The sequence below is a fragment of the Mauremys reevesii genome, linkage group 15, assembly GCF_016161935.1.
Source record: "Mauremys reevesii isolate NIE-2019 linkage group 15, ASM1616193v1, whole genome shotgun sequence".
NCBI classification, from domain to species: Eukaryota; Metazoa; Chordata; order Testudines; family Geoemydidae; genus Mauremys; species Mauremys reevesii.
The window spans coordinates 28,355,642-28,374,413 of NC_052637.1; the positions used below are offsets into that span (position 1 = coordinate 28,355,642).

General features: G+C 44.1%; 1 long non-coding RNA gene across 2 annotated transcripts in view; it reads right to left on the reverse strand.

Annotated features, from left to right (window-relative positions):
• Nucleotides 1-18,772, reverse strand: part of LOC120382846 — a 108,295-nt gene that overhangs the window by 40,188 nt on the left and 49,335 nt on the right. The window contains exons 2-3 of one of the 2 annotated variants that reach the window (XR_005588257.1): nucleotides 18,246-18,336; nucleotides 12,059-12,271 (exon numbers count right to left, since the gene is read on the reverse strand). This is a non-coding gene — a long non-coding RNA (uncharacterized LOC120382846). Of the gene's footprint in view, nucleotides 1-12,058; nucleotides 12,272-18,245; nucleotides 18,337-18,772 lie in introns of those variants that run through there. The other variant, XR_005588256.1, reaches the window with a different exon arrangement.

Here is an 18,772-nt window from a genome sequence, read left to right on the forward strand (position 1 = left end):
GTAAAGGGACAATGTTGAGATTGGTAGACCCTGCAGCTCATCATATATTCTTTTATTTGCAAGGTCCATGCAGTTCCTTGAATGGCGTTTACCCCCTGAACTAAGCTTTTATCTAAGTCTTTTTATCTCAATTTTACTCATGTTTTTAACTCATTCTTTTTTATTAAATAAATAAATAAATAATAAAAAAAGTCCATGCCCATGACCCTGAATCCCCGAGGGGCCCTATAAGGTCTAAACTGGGCCAGTTGATCTTTAAAGTTCTTAACGGTATTGCCCTTGCTCTGTTTAAGATCCTCCTCCTGAGCCTTGTCCATCTGTACTACAGAACCTTTTGAAGGACATTCCACCCCCATGTTCGCTTGGGAGGCGATTAGGTCTTTGCTGCAGGTCCTTACACAGCCCCTAGTACTGTCGTGTCTGAGGTTCTTCTAGACATGAACGAATTTATCCTCATAACAGCCCCGGAAGGCAGGGGCGTGCTATCTCCATTTCACAGATGGGAACTGAGTCACACAGGGAGAGATTTTCAAAGCACATAATGGGACTGGTGCTCCTAAATCCCTCAGGTGCTTTTGAAAATCCGCCTCCAGAGAAAATAAGCAATTTGTCCAGCATTCCACAAGAAGTCTATGGCAAAACTGGGAATCAAACTACAGCCCTGTGATTTAAGCCCAGAGTGGAGAAGCAGGGTATCCTTCTCCTTACATCTCAGCTCTTAACCCACTTGTCAACACCTCAACACCTTCTCAAAGTATTTGTCTTTATTATTATTCCCCGTTTTAGCTATTTTCCACAGCTAGATCCCTTTCCACTCAGTGTAAAATTCCCCCTTCTTTATTCCCACCCTCCACGTCCCCCAGTTTTCTGCAAGTTGTTTTTACTGTAATTTTTCAAATGTATGAGTCCTGTTTGAATTGTACAATATTCCCAGCTCTTTGAGGGTAAAGAAGTAGTGCTTTAAAAGTCACTCGCCAAATTCTGCTTTCCTGTAAATCTAGCGTAACTTCTCTTCCAGTGGGGTAACTCTATATTTACACCAGGGCAGAATTTATCCTGCCATATATACATGCATATGTTCAACAAGTATTACAGTCCATATACATGCACCTTATGCAGTCATTTACACCACTGCACAGTAAGTGTAAAGCAGTTAAAACACAAGAGTGGGACACAGGCGATGTGTATTCAATTTCTGGCTCTGCTATGGACACTCATGGTGCTCTTGATCAAGCCACTTAAAGCCATATTTTAAAGGTATTTAGGCACCTAACTCCCACTGATTTCAATGGGAGTTAGGCACTTAAATACCTTTAAAGATTGCCCCTTTAATCTCTCTGTGGGTAGGTCTTCACTACCCACTGGATTGGCGGGTATTGATCGATCTATCGGGGGTCGATTTATCACGTCTAGTGTAGACGCAATAAAATAGATCCCCGATCGTGCTCCCTGTCGGCTCTGGAACTCCAGCTTGCAAGAGGTGGAAGTGGAGTTGACGGGGGAGCAGCAGCGGTTGACTCGCCGCCGTCCTTACGGCCAAGTAAGTCGACCTAAGATACGCTGACTTCAGCTACGCTATTCACATAGCTGAAGTTGTGTATCTTAGGTCGACCCCCCCTCAGCTAGTGTAGACCTGGGCTGTGCTTCAGTTCCCTGTCTGTGATGTGGGGATAATACGACTTCCTTTCTCCTACCCCGTCTTGTTCACTTAGAATGTGAGCTCTCCAGGGTACAGCCTGTCCCTGATTGTGTTTGTACATCACCTAGCACAACAGGCCATCTTTTAGGGGGGGTGGAGAGGGGTGGCCCTAGGCGCTACTGAAATATAATTAAAATAATAGCCAGTCTGACTCGGTAGCGTTTTACGTCCACTTTACCCCACATAAGTGACTGAATGAGGTGCAGGGCAAAGTTGAACTAGACCTAGTGTCTGTCTCCCAGTGCTCATGAACCAACAATAAGTCATTGTATAGGAGATAAAGAAAATGGGCCCACGTATCAGATTTTAGTTTTATGCTCCCAAAGGTTTATTGGGAAGGAAAAAAAGAGAAAGGATTTTTTTTTTTAACAAATGATGAAAAAATTCCTCCTTGACCATGTCCTTCCTTTTAATCAAAATCTGTGTAATTTTCACCAAAATAACTAGTCTTGATTAGCTCCAACTGATTAGCTTTTCATGCTGCTTTTTACACATGTCCCTCACTGGCCTGTGGCAAGGAGGGTCAGCTAGTTTACAGCCTATTACAAACAACTGAATTAAAAAAACCCACAGTAACAGTTGTGCTAAAAGGTGGACAGTAGCTATGAGGCTGGCATGCCTGGGGAAGCCCTTGCATGTGAGAGCCCGGACGCTCATTCTTCTCTGATCTAATATTATGTTTTAACCAGGGCATGGCTCTCTACATATAATAGTGAAGGGAAAGATCAACGATCATAAGGGAAAAACAATGAGAAAGCAGACAGAGAGAAAAATGCCCATAATAAAGTTTTGCTAATAAAAGATATGACGGGGTAATAAATGTAATCTTTCCTGTGCTGCCCTTGCTGTTTCAGAAACCATCCATTACTTTAAAGTGCGGGATGATAAAAAAAAAACAACAACCCCACTACTGAGTAGTTTTGGCTGATGCCTGTGTCATTTTGTCTAGTTTAGTGCATTGAGGTTGGGCTCCTTGTATTATCTGAGCAGTTACTGAAAGGCTGGAATGCTTGGCAGGGGCTGGGATTTTTTCTACCCATTCAAAGTTGGCTAATGTGCAGACATATTTAGTTAAGCGTTTGCTGCCCTTCACAAGCCTGGAATAAGCAATCTCACCCTCTCGCACGCCAGTGGGATTCGGAAAGGTTCTATGTGTTTTCTCAACAATTCCTCGGACCTTCCTTCAGGCCAGAGGCTTTTCATTTTTACTTGAATCAGTTATGGCTCTTTTTTAACTGGACATATAAGCAGTTGATGACATGCCTCTTGAAGCAGGAAAATGAGTTAGGGAGCCTAGGTGGAACTTAAACAGCTTTGCCATGGGCTTTGTCTTCTGCCAAAGACCTTTGCTTTGTTTGGGAGAAAAGATGCACAGAGTAGGTGCTGTTTGTAATCATTATCCCTGACTCTCCTATTTTAAAAGTTTGTCATCCAGCTAGGAAAGAGAAAGAAAGAACAGCCCAGTGGTTAGGGCATGACCCTAGGACTTAAGAGACCAGGGTTTAAATTCCTACTCCGTCACAGACTGTCTGTGTGACCTTGGGCAAGTCACATAGGCCCAGGTCCTCAACAGTATTTAGGGTCCTAACTTCAACTTATTTCAGTAGACATTAGGACCTAAAGATCTTTATGGATCTGTACCTCAGTTTCCCCATCTGTAAAATGGGGATGCTAATGCTTTCCTACCTCACAGAAGTGTTGTGAAGATAAATATTTTTAAAAGATTGTGAGGTGCTCAGATACCACAATAACAAGCCCCACAGAACTACATAAGCTAGGCAGGCAAAAATGGAGACAGTACAGCAGAATCCCTTGTAGCAGAAGAGAGGCAGGACTATAAAATGAGATTCTGTACTCTGCCTGCTGTACACAAATGAGACCCTGCAATGGGCCCTAGCTCCTAGACTGACTAACACAGCCCGTGCTGCCTTCTTTTATGGGGAATGAAGTCCTGGCCCTTCTGAAGTTGATGGCAAAACTCCCATTGACTCCAGTGGGGCCAAGATTTCACCTGGAGTCTCCTTAAGTCCTGGCCTGAAGCCTCATGGAGGAGTCTGTTAACTACGCTACAAATACCACCACTCGTAAACCACAGCTAATGAACAATCAAATGGGACCACTTCCGAACATTCCATAGGCTGAAGTTTGGTTGCACAAACTGGTGAATACAGGGTACATTCACAGAAACCAATTAACTCATGAATGATTTATGTACAGGGTAAAGGGCTAAATCCCCTAGATAATTTATTAGCAATGAGCTAATTCAACTGGCTCTAATCTTTATAGAGTACATTTTCCGCTACATCCTGAGGTTATTGCTGATGGTTGCATCACGGAGACGGCTACAAGCATGTAAACTTCCGTAACTCCTATATGGGTTAAGGAGCTTTGTTCTTAAACCAAACCAATCAATATAATGAATAGGTCTTAAAATCAATTGGGATTTTCTTTTCATTTCTACAAGTGCAATCTGTTCCAGGGACAAAAACAGAGCTATTTGGAATGAGGATAGCAACAGCTACTCAATGCAGGGCTGCTATCAAGATGGAAACAAAAACAAATTGATGTTATTTACACCCCCACCCCTCTTAGTTATTGAAGATGACACTAAAGGCATGAATGGAAAGCCTGTGATTTTTTTCTGATTTTGTATCTTTCATATTCTTTGCACAGCCCCTGTGTCTAGGTAAAGCTAACACTGCTACACAGATTGAAGTTGGAAGATTAGAGCAATCAAATCCATTTCCAGAGGATACATTTAACTGGGCAGGTTTTGCTTTAAACCTAAGTACCCAACTGGGGATTCATTACCAAAACCCATTCGTTTTCCATTTGTTTTTAATGGGAGGAGAGATGGGTTTTGAATAATTAAAAGCCAACTCTTTTCTGTCTGTCTGCATGTCAGTGGGGAAGCCAATGCCATAACACAGATATGTCTGCTTACCCCGAGAGCTGGGCTTTTTTTGTGCTCAGAAAAGAAGATACTCTGCTGACACTTGCAGGGTAATAAAAGTGACAATAGATGGTCTTCTCAGGCAACTGGCAAGGCCAAGAAAGAGGGATTCCTTGGGGTATGAACGAAAGGTGCCATTAAATCAGGAAGAACAATTGTAAATGTTAAGCTGATGGGAGTAATTCTCTCTTTCTACAAGTTATAGCTGCTGCTGTTGTCTGTGTTCATCATACTTGTAGTTACTTTAAGGGAAAACGTCTGAGCAGTAATGCCTAGGCGGGTTTTGCTACAGGCTCTTTGCCATCTGCTGCAGGTGATGCATAGGGACTCCCTCTTCTCTTGCCGAGTTCCTCAAGGGGATCTAGGACAAACATTTGGAGATGCTACCAATTTCTTCAAGCTCTCAATCTTTACTCAGACAGAGAGCAGGATGGACCTGGAGGATGGGCATATTCTGGGCACCTTACAGCTCCTTTCACATGGAGAACCATGTGTAACTCTCTGGTCAGTGTGTCTTCTGTGTCCCCCCTGTGCTCAGTCTACGGAGGATGTGTCTCTGTTACAGCCACACCTGCAGAACTTGGCTCTTTAGCTCAAGCAGTAAAGACAAATGCCTTGAGGTGTGGAAACTGCTGGTTCAATTCCCAGTGCTGGCCAAGGTGAAGACCATCACACAGACATAACTACCTCCCAGACCTTCTCCCTACTGCCAAAGGGCCAGATCCAGTGCTCCTTAAAGTCAAGAGAAGGCCTCTGACTGACTGCATCAGGCCCCTGGCAGCATGCTCAAAGGAGAGGCTGCAGGCCTAAACACGGTGCTAAGCCAGCTGAGGCTGTCATGCATCTGTAATAGCATAAAGCATCTCCACACCACTGTGCTCCAGAGAGCCCAGCTGCTGTGTGAGTATGATGGGCTGGGGGAGAGGAGTACTTCCATACCCTCTTGCTGACTAGCACACCTACACAGGCTTTTAACCAGTGTTTATTACATTTATGAAAGGGGTAAAGTGAGGCACAGAGAAGTTAAGTGACTTGCCCAAGGTTACACAGCAAGTCAGTGGGAGAACCAAGGAGAGAACCCAGGAATCCCTACTCTCAGTGCCATGTTCTAGACCCCACTTTAAAAGCTTTTCTAATACTATGGATACAGGACTATCCTGGGTTTTTGGGATCGCAAGCTAAGATCAAGATAAATGGGTGATGCTGATACTGCATTACAAAATGGCGTTTTGGGGAAAAATAACCCACACTTTGGAAGGGTATTAATTGTTTTGTCCAAATTCAGTTTTATTACAACTCCCTCTCTAAAAGTCAGAGCTAGCGCAGATAGATTTGATCCTGAAATCCTTTCCACTTTAAAGAGGAGTGGGGTCAGATGACTACAAATTTGCTTCAGTTAATTAAAAAAAGCTTTGAAGTAATTTATGAGCATTTATTCATTTTGTCTCAGAGTGGTCTCTGTGGAAATGCAAAATTTAGCTACTGTATATGACTTTCTCTCTGCATTGACTGGAAAGAGAAAGTAAGTAGATTTTGTTAAATTAATTATCAACATTGATTTCTACCATGAGATGATGCCTTCAGTAACTTTGAAGAATCTTGGGTAGTCAGGCTTGGAAAATTGATCTACTGGTTTCTATAAAGTAGAATTTCTAGTGCCCCTCCTCAGCTCCCCCCGATACATTTTAAATGTTAATTTGCAGGCTCAAAAGGAATTGGGTGATTTGTCATTATATTTTCCTCCTGAGACATAGCTATACATTTCCTTGTTAATTGATTTTCATATTTAGATTCAGTTGTAGGAAAAGTAATTTAGGGAATCTGAGTTAAAATTAATGGCGGACAACAAGCTGAAACTTTAGATGAAATGTCATTAGGCTATCAAAAGCTACCAAACTTTCTCCCTCTCTCTAGCAGCTTTAATTTTCTTGATCCATTATAAATCAATGTATTGAAAAATAGCTGCTAAGCTATGACACTGCACTTCTCTCGGTAGCTTTGTTGGCACAATGGAGGCTAAAGCTGGGTGAAAAAGGGCGAGAAAGCATTTGCAAACATTCATTTGAATTCACTTCCCCTTAGAGATTCAAGTGCACACACAAAGTGAAATGCACCGCTCCTCAGAAGGCCATCAGAAGGTCTATGCACACTGGGGAGGCTTAGTTAAGATTCAAAGGTGAATCAGCCTTGGGTTCTCTGTACAGAAATGAAAGTTACCCAGAAAGAGAAAGTGTCAAAGAATTGTGCAAATATGTTTCTCACAAGTAGTCACACTGGAAAGGTTTGTGTAGCCATCTTTAATGTGCTTTGGGTTTTATTACAGTTATTTATGTTACAACAGCACCTCACCAAGATTGGGGCCTCATTATTGTAGGCGCTGTACAAAGGCATAGAAAGAGTCAGCCCTTTTGCCAAGGAACTTACTGTCTAAGTAGACAAGGCAGACAAAGGTGTGGGGGGCAAAACAGAGGCCCCAAGCAGTAACGTGACTTGCTTAAGGTCACACAGCTAGTCAGTGGCAGAGCTGGGACTAGAACCTAGGTCTCCTGAATCCCAGTCCAGCACTTTATCAATTGGACAGAACGGCCTCTCCTTTATTGCTATTCTTTTAGTCAAATCGTCCATAAACCATAGCAATCAGATGACCAATCACACACCTTCTGCCTTGCCCCTCCTTCCGCCATTCAGTCATGGGCCTGCCAATGTATTAGCAAATATTTTGTGCAGCAGTCATAACAGTTTATGAGCAACCTACTGGCTGAGACAGATGTACCAAGAGCCCACTTGTTAAGCAGTGTATCTCACCTCCAACACAGGCTGCATGGACTCTGGCAGATTTTCCGTGAGGTTGGATAGTGTTGGTTGGGGGAAGATGTTAATTCCTTAGCCCTATCTTGAACCTCCCATGCCTACCCTGGCCTACCCTCTTCTCAGCATCCTCTCACCTTTTCTCCTGCCTGCCTGTTATGTCTCTTGTGCCCTCCTTCCTCCAGCACAGCACTCCACCATCTCTGTGCATCTAGAGCAGAGAGACTACCCCAGCACCAGACACAATTTTCTACACTCTGGGTCCTAGTGCCCCACTCTCCCAATCTGGCACCTGAGGTGGCCGCCTCAGTTCACCTCATGGTAAGGCCAACCCTGGAGGAGGGCTATCTTCCATCTTCTCCAGCAGGGCATGAACATATTTTTCTGAGATGTGCAGAAAGCGCTGAACTCCCACTGAAATTAGTATAAGTTTGGGCCTGTAAGCAGCGCTAAATAATTGAAACCAAAGAGATATGCACCGCAACTGAAAGCAGAGGTTGAAATAAGGTCAGCTGCCTGCAGCATCCAGCATGCAAAATGCAGGCTAAAATGTCTATCTGGGGAAAAGTTCCCACTTCCACTAGATAATGAAGTCGCTTTTGTCTGCAAGTCAGAGGGCTCCTGCGGGAGACTTCACAGGAACTCTTAGGCCAAGCTTTCAAAACCAGGCATTTAACTCATGCCCAAACTCAAAATGTGTGTGTGAGGCATCAGCAAGTGAAATGCATTCACGAAGCATGCAGTGTACATGTAGAATGGATAATGGCTTCTGCTTTTCGAGCATGCAGTTATTGGTTTGACATCTATAACAGCATAGTTTACATATGCAATTAGCTGCAAGTTGCACACCTTCTTTGGAATCTTTGCACCCTTCAGATGCAATGTTCTCTGTTTACATGCAAATATCTTGGGTAACAAAGAACAAGGGAAGGGACAGGGCAAAACTGCTCCAAATCAGAACATTTTTCAAAGTTCTCCAGGAGGCACTCACAGCGGGATAAATTACAGGGCACAAGTTACATTTTTGTTTGCAAAGTAATCACAGGCTTCAGCTGATAAATGCTCAAAGCATAGCAAGATCATATGCTCATGCTGATTAAACCAGTTATGACTGAAAGAGTCAGGCTAACAGAGGTCTCTAATCCTATAAAAAGTAAAAATAAAATCAAGCAGCATTGTCTCAAAAAAAGGAGGGGGGGAGGGTGAGATAAAGGAGGGGGGCTGGTACCTTGTGTGTGTTTAAAAAAAAAAAAGAAAAGAAGAAATACTAAACACAAGCATCTCACAGTTCTCTCTCTACTCTCCTGGTTTAGTGTGTTGTGTTGTGTGTTTTTTTTCTTTTTTCTAACCTTTTAATTGTTAAAATATTATAAATTTAATGCTGTAAAGACAAAGCATATATATATATTAAAAAGTAATTTTTCTAGTGTGTTAGAAAAAGGGGGGGTTGAAATAATTAATAAATAATAATATAATAAAATAAAACTATCTATATAGGCTAGTAAAGGCGGGGCTGGGCTGGTTCTCTTGGGATGATCTTTTTTCTAACGCTGCGCTTGTTGTCAATGAGCTTTGATCAAAAACCTTGCTGGTGTTGCCTGTCTCTCTGCGGTCAAACAACAAACTTCGCTGTCAGGGTTCGAGTCCCTGACAATTACTGGGTAAATGCACTTAACAGGTGCTCTCTTCCGATCGGTTGAGAGGTTCTTCTCTGTAGGAACATCTGCAGCACCCAGGACCTGACCATGACTCCCAGTGCACCTTAGGCAGATAGATATAATAATACAGTGTAGCATTTGATAGTACCGTACTTTGCATCTGCAGAGCACCGCAGTATCGAGTTAACATTAACTAAGTCACTGTCACAACACTCCTGTGAGGGAATTAACACGACATCTATTTCGCAGATGGAGAAACCGAGGCAGAGAAGTGGAGAGATTGGCTTAAAGCCACAAAGTTAGTAGCAGCTCCCGGGTTGGGCCTCAGAACCATCTCACTCCCACACTTATCGCTTCAGAAGAGGGGAGCCCACACATCACGGTGATAGGTGCATTACAAATCAGACAGGGGGACAGCACTGCCTCAAACTGTACACGTCAACAAAGCTCGCACTCCTAGGGAGCCATTATGGGGATTCCAACCATATAGAACAACCGTCTTGTTACTTTTATTGTGTTAAAATGGGGACATGGAAGACAATTGAAATACAAAATGTAGAAATGCAATGAGATAACCTTGTCTGACTGAACTGTCTGAACTTCAGACTGAAGGCTACCCAGCTAGCTTGCCATTTATCCCCCATAACAGGCATCTGTGTGAACTGGACGGATTGCTGGCAATAGCTTCTGTGTCTCCCTAGGTGCAGGGATGCCAGGTCTCTGGCCATCTGTGCTGTGTCCAGCTGATAGCTGAATATATATTGGCTTTTGATCTTGATACATATGGGGAGTGTGCTCGTCCTAACAGAAATAACAATTAAATACCCACAGATGGTTATGACTGATCTTGAAGGACTGCTAACCCCCAAAACAAAACAGCCCCCGGCCTCACTCAGGCAAACCAGCAGGAAGAGATGTTCTATGTTTCTTCTCTCTGTCATTGCTAGGAAATCCAGATATGAACAGAAGCTTCCACACCTTTGTCTCATTGACACAAAGGCCCCTTCCTTTTGCAGTACTTTGGCAGGATAAAAGGGCCTTAAAGTCAATGCAAATGTAATTCACGCCCATTATAAAGCCCCTTCACACTGCCAAAGTGTTGTAAAGAGACCTTACTGTAAGAAGAAGCTGCCCTTTCTTCTTTAGAACAAGCCTCTTCCTGCCTGGTGCTGCTCTATAGCTGTAGAGGAAAAAAATCGTGAAAATGTCATAAAAAGAAAAGGTCCTGATTTTAGGTACCAGACGGTATGTAAAATGTAAAACTGACAGTGAGAGGAGAATTCGGCCCAGCCTGTGTGTCTAGGGCATTGGTGGATGCAATATGAGGTTAAGGTCTTTTTCTCTCTATGGAGTGAGAAAAACATGGGCTCCCTGAATCTCAGGCCATCAGTGATCAGTCACAGATGTCGCCGTATCAGTTCAAACCTCTAGCGTAAACATGCTAAACAGCCAGAAGTCATGATTTACATCAGTGGAAACTGGGGTAAGCTGCATCATTGTAAATTGCAGCTTAGACTGTCTAGGATAGGAGTGTGCACTGGTGCAGCGACGCTGGAGTGTGATGGCTGAAATCGGGGCAAATCCACAATACAGACACAGTCCCCAGCCTTTCTGCCTGCACCCAGATCTGTGCCCACAGAGAGAATGTCATCTCAACCTTAATCTTGGGTGTGTCTGTTTATTTGTTGAAAGTCTTTTCACTACATCTTGTAAGACAAGTAAATAAATAAATAAAATAACTGCTAAATATATTTTACTTTAAGGCCATTTTAATATTGGCTGGGAAAAGTCAGTACCTTCCTCATCTCTCTCCCAACGGCTCCAGATGCAGTAAAAAAATGTTTATAAATTAACACGCACACTGTCGCACTACATTACTCCACCTTGGAATATTTTTATTCTGATCCTTGCATGGCTGACAAATGGAATGATGCTTGGATTTTCTCTGGGGATATTTTACCCATAATGTAACTTATTAAAATACAGCTGACTGCAGAAGAAATAGCACTTTTTCAGTGGGACCTGGGTTATCCAGTGAAACACACAGATAATGAATAATGGCTTATGGCAAAACTGATAATGCAGCAGCTATTATACTGACTGGCTCTTTGGCTTTATTTAATCATTATAAATTGCTATACGAGATGCCATTTTCCACCAGATCTTTCCACACGAAAGGTGGAAAATTTTGAAAGGGAAACTATACATGGTCTGGCTCTTTCTTTAATAATGTATGGCTTGGCTTCCAGAGGTACAGTTCAACACCTATGGAAATGGAGCCAGAGGTTTTTTTTAAAATCTCAATAGTTCTTTGCTCCATACACCATATGCAAAGGCCTTTGTGCTATGCCACATGCTAGACCTCAGTTACGTAGCAAGGCATCCAATTATTCAACAGAGCAGCACTGAATTATTCAGCAAGCAGAGAATTATAGATGCCTAGACTCTAAGGCCACAAGGGACTATTATAATCCTTGTCTAGTCAGATGATTTCTGGTATACACAGCCCATAGAATTTCATCCCATAATTCCTGAATCAAGCCCGATAAATTGTGGTTGAACTAGCTCATATCTTTTAGAAAGAGACGTCCAATCTTGATGAAAAGGCCCCAGGTGATGAAGAATGCCCCAGAAAAGGCAAATATATAACCACTGCATGTTGTGATTGGCATTGTAACAGACGAATGGAGCTCTCCAATACCACAGCGAAGGGCTTTTCGAAATGGGTGGGTGGGTACACAGAGACTATCTGACATTTTCTAATCTTTCCACAATGGGAAAAAACTTCACTAAGAGAGAAGAACCAAGTCAAAGTCAATTTCTTTTCATGCCATATGTGTGAACCGAATAAGAAACTGCAGACATTCTCTCCGTGTAGGGACTTATGTGGCCCCCATTACTGCAGTACCTGAGCCTGTAACGGTCCTCACTCGCGGTTTGGTTGGGAAGCACGGCCTCGTGGTCAAGGCTGCAACCCGTGGCTGGCAGGTAGAGGAGGTTGGTGGAGGAGCCCAGGCCCTCTCACTCCACTGGGCTCCGACCCTTGTCCCTTTGGGCTTCCAGTGGTCTGGCAACCCAGGCTGCTTCAGGTTGCCCTCCATGGGCCACTTCCTCTCTCCCCCTCTCCCTCCGGGTCAGCTTAGTCCAAGGCTGCTGGAGGGTCGAAATCAAGAAAATAAGAGGGGATTACCAATGTCCAGGATCCACATGAGGGAGAGAGAGGAATACTTCCCTCTCCGATTGTTTCTGGGATGGGTCCTCTCTTCCCTCAGGGAGGGCCCTTTGGGGCAGTTGTGTCAGGGACTTCAGCCTTCCCTCTGCTCTGTGCCGCTGGAACTGTGGGCTGCAGCTCTGCTCTCTTCCAGGTCTGCCCCCAACATGCTGTTTCCCTGTCTTTTAATTCCTCCCCCAGTTGGAGCATTTGCTGCAGGTGTGGCAGGGCGGGGCCCAAAATAATCCCTTAACCCCTTGTTGCACAGTGTGGGGTTCTTGTATACCCCATCACAGAACCCCTCACAAACATTAATACAGTGGTTCTTAAACTTTTGTACTGGTGACCCCTTTCACATAGGAAGCCTCTGAGTGTGACCTCCCCCCTCCTTATAAATTAAAAACACTTTTAAATATATTTAACACCATTATAAATACTGGAGGCAAATGGGGTTTGGGGTGGAGGCTGACAGCTCGCGACTCCCCATGTAATAACCTTGCGACGCCCTGAGGGGTCCCGACCACCAGTTTGAGAACCTCTGCATTAATAAACACATCCTCACAGAAACAACTCAGAGGCAGGGAAGCTTTATCCCCATTTCACAGAGGGCAAAGTGAGGCACAGAGAGATTAAGGGCCTGATTTTTAACGGTATTTAAGAACCTAAAGATGCAGATAGGTGCCTCTGGGATTTGCAATTGGATTTAGATGCCTAGGCACTTTTGAAAATCCCATTTGGTGCCTATCTGCATCTCTAGGCACCTTCAGATCTTTAAACATCTGGGCCTAAGTGACTTGCTCCAGGTCACAGAGGGAGACTGTGGCTGAGCTGGGAAGCAAACTCAGATCTCCAAGCCCCAGGCCACTGCCATAACCACAAGACCATCCTTCTTCTAACTGAAGGCTTGAGACGGGTGGTGGTTGAAGGGGGTGGAGGGTGGTTAAAGCAGCTTCAAGGCTGGTGATGAGTGGGGCTCAACTTCAGAAATCCCCACTTCGGGAGGGGAGGGGGGAGAGTTCACATTTGCTGCTGCTGTTTTTCTTTATCATGCCAGGTTTCCCTGAGGTCCCTTCCAACCCTGATATGATTCTATGATTCTATGATTCTAGGTTTCAGAGATTCGTTGATTCCAAGGCCAGAAGGGACCACTGTGATCATCTAGTCTGGCGTCCTGTATAACACAGGCCAGAGAACTTTCCCCATGTAATTCCTAGAGCAGATCTTTTAGAAAAACTGCCAGTCTTGATTTTAAAATGGCCAGTGATGGAGAAGAATCCACCACGACCCTTGGTAAATTGTTTCAATGGTTAATTACTCTCGTGGTTAAAAATGGATATCGTATTTCCAACCTACATTTGCCTAGCTTCAACTTCCAAGCATTGGCTCTTGTTAGACCTTTCTCTGTTAGCTGGAAAAGCCCATCATTAAACATTTGTTCCCCAAGTAGGCATTTATAGATGGCAATCAAGTCACTTCTTAACCTTCTCTTTATGATGCTAAATAGGCTGAAGGAGAGGTGGAATGGGTGATAGTCTGCAGCAGCAAGGCATAGGAGGTCTGTATGGCATTGGCAGCTGCCGCCCCCTGCATTCCTCCCCATGACTATACAAGTACTGTGGTCTCTTCCATCACTGGTTTCCCATGCTCTACCCACTCATGGATCCTAAGGCCAGAAGGGACCATTATGATAATCTAATCAGACCTCTTGCAGAACCAAGGTCACAGAATTTCACCCAGTGATTCCTGCACCAAGCCCACCTCCTAACTACTCCTTTATCTTGCTGAAGCCTCCCTTCCTGGGTAGCTCCTGAAACCTATAGGAGGCATGATCCACATCTGTGCATTAGCTGGGATTAGTGGCTGATACGTGGCATTCCAAGCGCCTGCTTCTGCGTCCTAATGCAGGCTCTGGGAATGCCACAGCACCTACCACAAGGGCCCTGATCTCGGTTGGGACCTCCAGCTGCTACCGTAATACCAAAAATAAACTTCAACTGTGTATGTGGGCACATGTATGTGTGTATACATCCTTAGGTCATCTCCTCCACCATGATATTGCCTTCCTCTGCGGGAGAGGATCCCATCTTCATCTTCCTTCCAACCTAGGGATGGGTTTTTTGTTGCTTTACCTTTTCAAGGTTCTTTTCAAAGAGTCACGGCGTTTAAGGCCACAAGGGCAACAAAAATTATTAGGGGTCTGGAACAGCTTCCGTATGGAGAGAGATTAATAAGATTGGGATTTTCAGCTTGGAAAAGAGGCAACTAAGGGGGATACAGTAGAGGTCTATGAAATCATGACAGGTATAGAGAAAGTAAATAAGGAAGTGTTATTTACTCCTTCTCATAACACAAGAAGCAAATGAAATTAATAGGCAGCAGGTTTAAAACAAACAAAAGGAAGTATTTCTTCACACAACGCACAGTCAACCTGTGGAACTCTTTCCCAGAGAATGTCATGAAGGCCAAGACTACAACAAACTTCAAAAAAGAACTAGATAATTCATGGAGGATAGGTCCATCAATGGCTATTAGCCAGGATGGGCAAGGATGGTGTCTCTAGCCTCTGTTTGCCAGAACCTGGGAATGGGTGACAGAGGATGAATCACATGATGATTACCTGTTCTGCTCATTCCCTCTGGAGTACCTGGCATTGGCCACTGTCAGAAGACAGGATTGTGGGCTAGATGGACCTTTGGTCTGGCTCAGTATGGCCGTTCTTATGATCATCTAGCCCGACCTACTGGATATCTCACGCCATTGAATTAACACCAAACTACCTCTGCATGGAGCCCACTAACTTGGGTTTGACAAAATAATTTGTGTTTGGCTAAAGCATCTCTTCTAGAGAGGCTGCCAGTCTTAATCTGAAAACAGCAAGAGATAGAGAATCTACCACTTCCCTCGGCAGTTGTTCCAATGGTTAATCACCCTTCGCTGTTAACAAATTGTGCGTTATTTCTAATTTGAGTTTGTCTGGCTTCAGCCGCCAGCCATTGATTCTTGTTCTGCCTTTCTTTGCTAGGTTAAAAAGCCTTTACATACCTGGTCTGAAGATACTGGTACACTGTAATCAAGTCACCTCTCAATCTTCTTTTTGATTAGCTAAACTGATTGAGCTCTTTAAGTCTCTCACTGTAACGCATTTTTCCAGCCCTCAATCATTTGTGGCACTTCTCTGAATCCTCTCCAATTTTTCAACATATTTTTAAAAATATGGACACCAGAACTGTCTGAGGTATTCTAGAGTCTTGTCTTATCAATGCAATGTACAGAGGTAAAATCCCCTCCCTATTCCGACTCACTATTTCCCAGTTTATACATCCAAGGATTGCATTTAGCCCTTTCTGCCACGGCATTGCACTGCAGCTCATGTTCTCTTGCTATTAACTGGGCTAGAAATTTCTAGAAAGGAAAGCTGAGATGCTCCATCATATTTCTGGCTCCCCTACATTATGGGGGTGGGAGCTGCAGCCACTGCCATGTCTACGTTGGAGATTAACTGTAATCCATCCCAGCCCTGTGTGTCCAGTAACCTTGCTTGAAACCAGTGTAAACTGCTGGGTGGCTTCACCAGCCACGAAAAGGAAATAAAGCTCCAAGCACTGGTGCCCTTTCCTCAAGGCTTGTCCTCAAAACAAAGGCAAACTGACTGAAAACCAATGGTACACTTCCCATAGACTTCCCTTAAACAACCAGTAGGAAGAGGATATCCAGCCCAAGTAGCAGTGTGACAGGCAGAAACCAGTTAACCCTTTATGGACTGCAGTGCCCTTAAGCTTGACCAGGAAAAATCACAGCGTTCATTGTCTGCACTAATGGTATGTCTTCACTACACAGTTAACTTGATTCTTATTCCTGTGGTGTTCCTAACTATCCCTAACCCAAATCTGGGTATGTATACACGAGGATAAAGGTCCAAAGGCATGGCTAAAAATTGCTGTGTAGACTTTTGGGCTCAGGCTGTAGTCCTAGCAGGGCCATCCCTACAGGGGTGCGGGGTCCAGGATGGAAGTGACGAATCCGTCACTTCCGGGACCAATCACACCGGCCCATGGGACCCCCCATAGCACGGGGCCCAGAGCGGTCGCCCTGATTTGCCATATCCAAGAGATGGCTCTGAGTCCTAGCTCTGGGACCCTGCAAGTGTGGAGGGTCCCAGACCTCAGGCTCCAGCCCAAGCCCAAACATCTACACAGCAATTTTTCAGACCTCAAACCCAAGCCCTGTGAGCCAGAGTCAGCTGACCTGGGCCAGCTGCAGGTTTTTTATTCCAGGCAGACATACCCTCTGATGGCTGAAACTGAGGCTAATCTCCAATGCAGACAAACCATAGGAACAGACAATCCCTGCACGAAGGATCTTTCAGCCTAAAAAGTCATGATACATAAAGGCTATGAAAAAAGGATGTTGTGTGTCAAGTATTTTACTAGGATGAGAAAAGATATAAACATAAACAGCCCAGATTCTCCAGTACACATTGGCTGCTTTATACTTCAAAGCACCCAGAAAGCTATCTAAACCATCCAGCTAAGTCAGGCTTTCACCTGCTTTGTGTCATCGAAGCAGCTTAAAGCAGATGGAGGGAACCTGGCCCAAATATGTTTATCTTTGTCAATGTGAAGCAGTTATTCCTGCACAGAAGTAAGCCATAAAATGCATAGTTATTATTTCAATGGTAATAAGAAGAATGAAGCCTGAATAGATTTGCTACCTCTATGCCAAGCATATAGTAACAAGAAACAATCAAAATAAAAACAAACAATACCCCCAATAACCCACAGTGCAGCCAATGGGAGAAAAGGAAAATCTGCTTGAGTTTTTTAGGCCTGGTCTACACCCAGTTTTTTATTGGTACAACTATTTCAGTTAGGGGGGGTGATTTTTTTACTGATAGAATTATACAAGCCCTAGCGTGGACATGCCTATACTGGTATAAAGGTTCATTATGTTGATTCAGCTTATTCCCCTTCCTGTACTGGAATAAACTATACCAACATAAACCCATTCATACCAGTGTCCACACTGGGTTTTTACAGCTTTAACTATACAAGCCCTAACAGAGAATCAGATGACAGATGTTGGTCCTGTTGCTTGATGCAGTTATGGAAGATGCTCAGGTACTGTGGCTATGAGAACAGTATAAGTACCGGAATAGAACAGGGGCAGAAAGGGCAGCACTAGATTGACTCAATTTTTACTTAAATGTAGAAAATATTATAGGGGTCTGGGACTTCGGGATGATAAATCCAACTCCTCCTCCCCCAAATATTAGTACACAGACAGCTATGATGTCAAAGACTTAACTAACGCGTCCCTCAAATTTTTAGGCCAGGCCTGCACAGAGTAGTGTGAACATGACACAAACCCAGGGTACAATCCATACTAAAGAGCAGCTGTATCACCCCTGCCCTCTAACCTGGGGTGCCCTTTACAATACTTTGCTGGTGTTGCCTCCAGTCTGTACTGCTCCCAAATAGCCTCCAGCTTGCAAGTTAGTCCCAGCTATGTCTCTGTGTGTGCTGCAGCCAGCCAGCCACACCTTGGCTCTTACCGGCCTGGGTTATACTGCAGGGTGATCCCAACACACCCCCAGTCTTAGATTTTTCCTCCAGAAATGTAGGTCTTGTACTGCCCAGGCCTCTCCTAGACATTACAGGTTCATTTAAAGTCCATATTTCTTTAATAGAAATAATATGCACACACCTGGTTACCCCAAATGGCGTTTCACAGACACTTTCAATTTAAACACACCGGATTAGATAAAACAATAAAAAAGTGTATTAACTCCAGAGATAGATTTTAAGTGAGTACAAGTAATGAGGCATACAACTCAGAAATCGTTACTAGAAAAATAAAGATAAAATGCAACTGGTGCCTAACTTAAACTATGTTAAATTCAAAGCCAAGTTCTCTCACCACATGCTCTCAGCAGTATTAGTGGCAAAACTTCTTAGGCCAGGACCCGTTCTCCAGTTGAATGGCTGCTTCCTTTGTTCCTTCTGGTGCACTGAATCGATGGACAGAGAGAGAGGGAGGAGGGTTTACTTGAGGTGTTTGTCCCTCATTTTTATAGTGTCAGCCCCCCTCTTGGAAAACATTCCCAGTGTAGGGTGACCATATTTCCCAAAGGGAAAATGGGACATCACCTGGGGCTAGCCTGAGGTGCTCCCCACATCCCCGCACGAGGCCAGGGCTGGTGGCCCTGCGTGCTGCCTTCTCCCCTGCGAGGCTGGGTCTGGCTCACTGCTCCATCAAGCCCTACCATCCTCCCTGCACAGAGCTGGCATTGCTGCTCACTCCCCCAACATGTTCCTCCGCACCCCACTCTTTTGGCAAAACTGGGCATTTGTCCTTCCTGCTTGATTACTCTATTTACTGCTTAACTGCAAATTAAGCAGAGCATGCATTCCTTTGTCTGGGACAGGCCTGTTTGCCAACCTCAG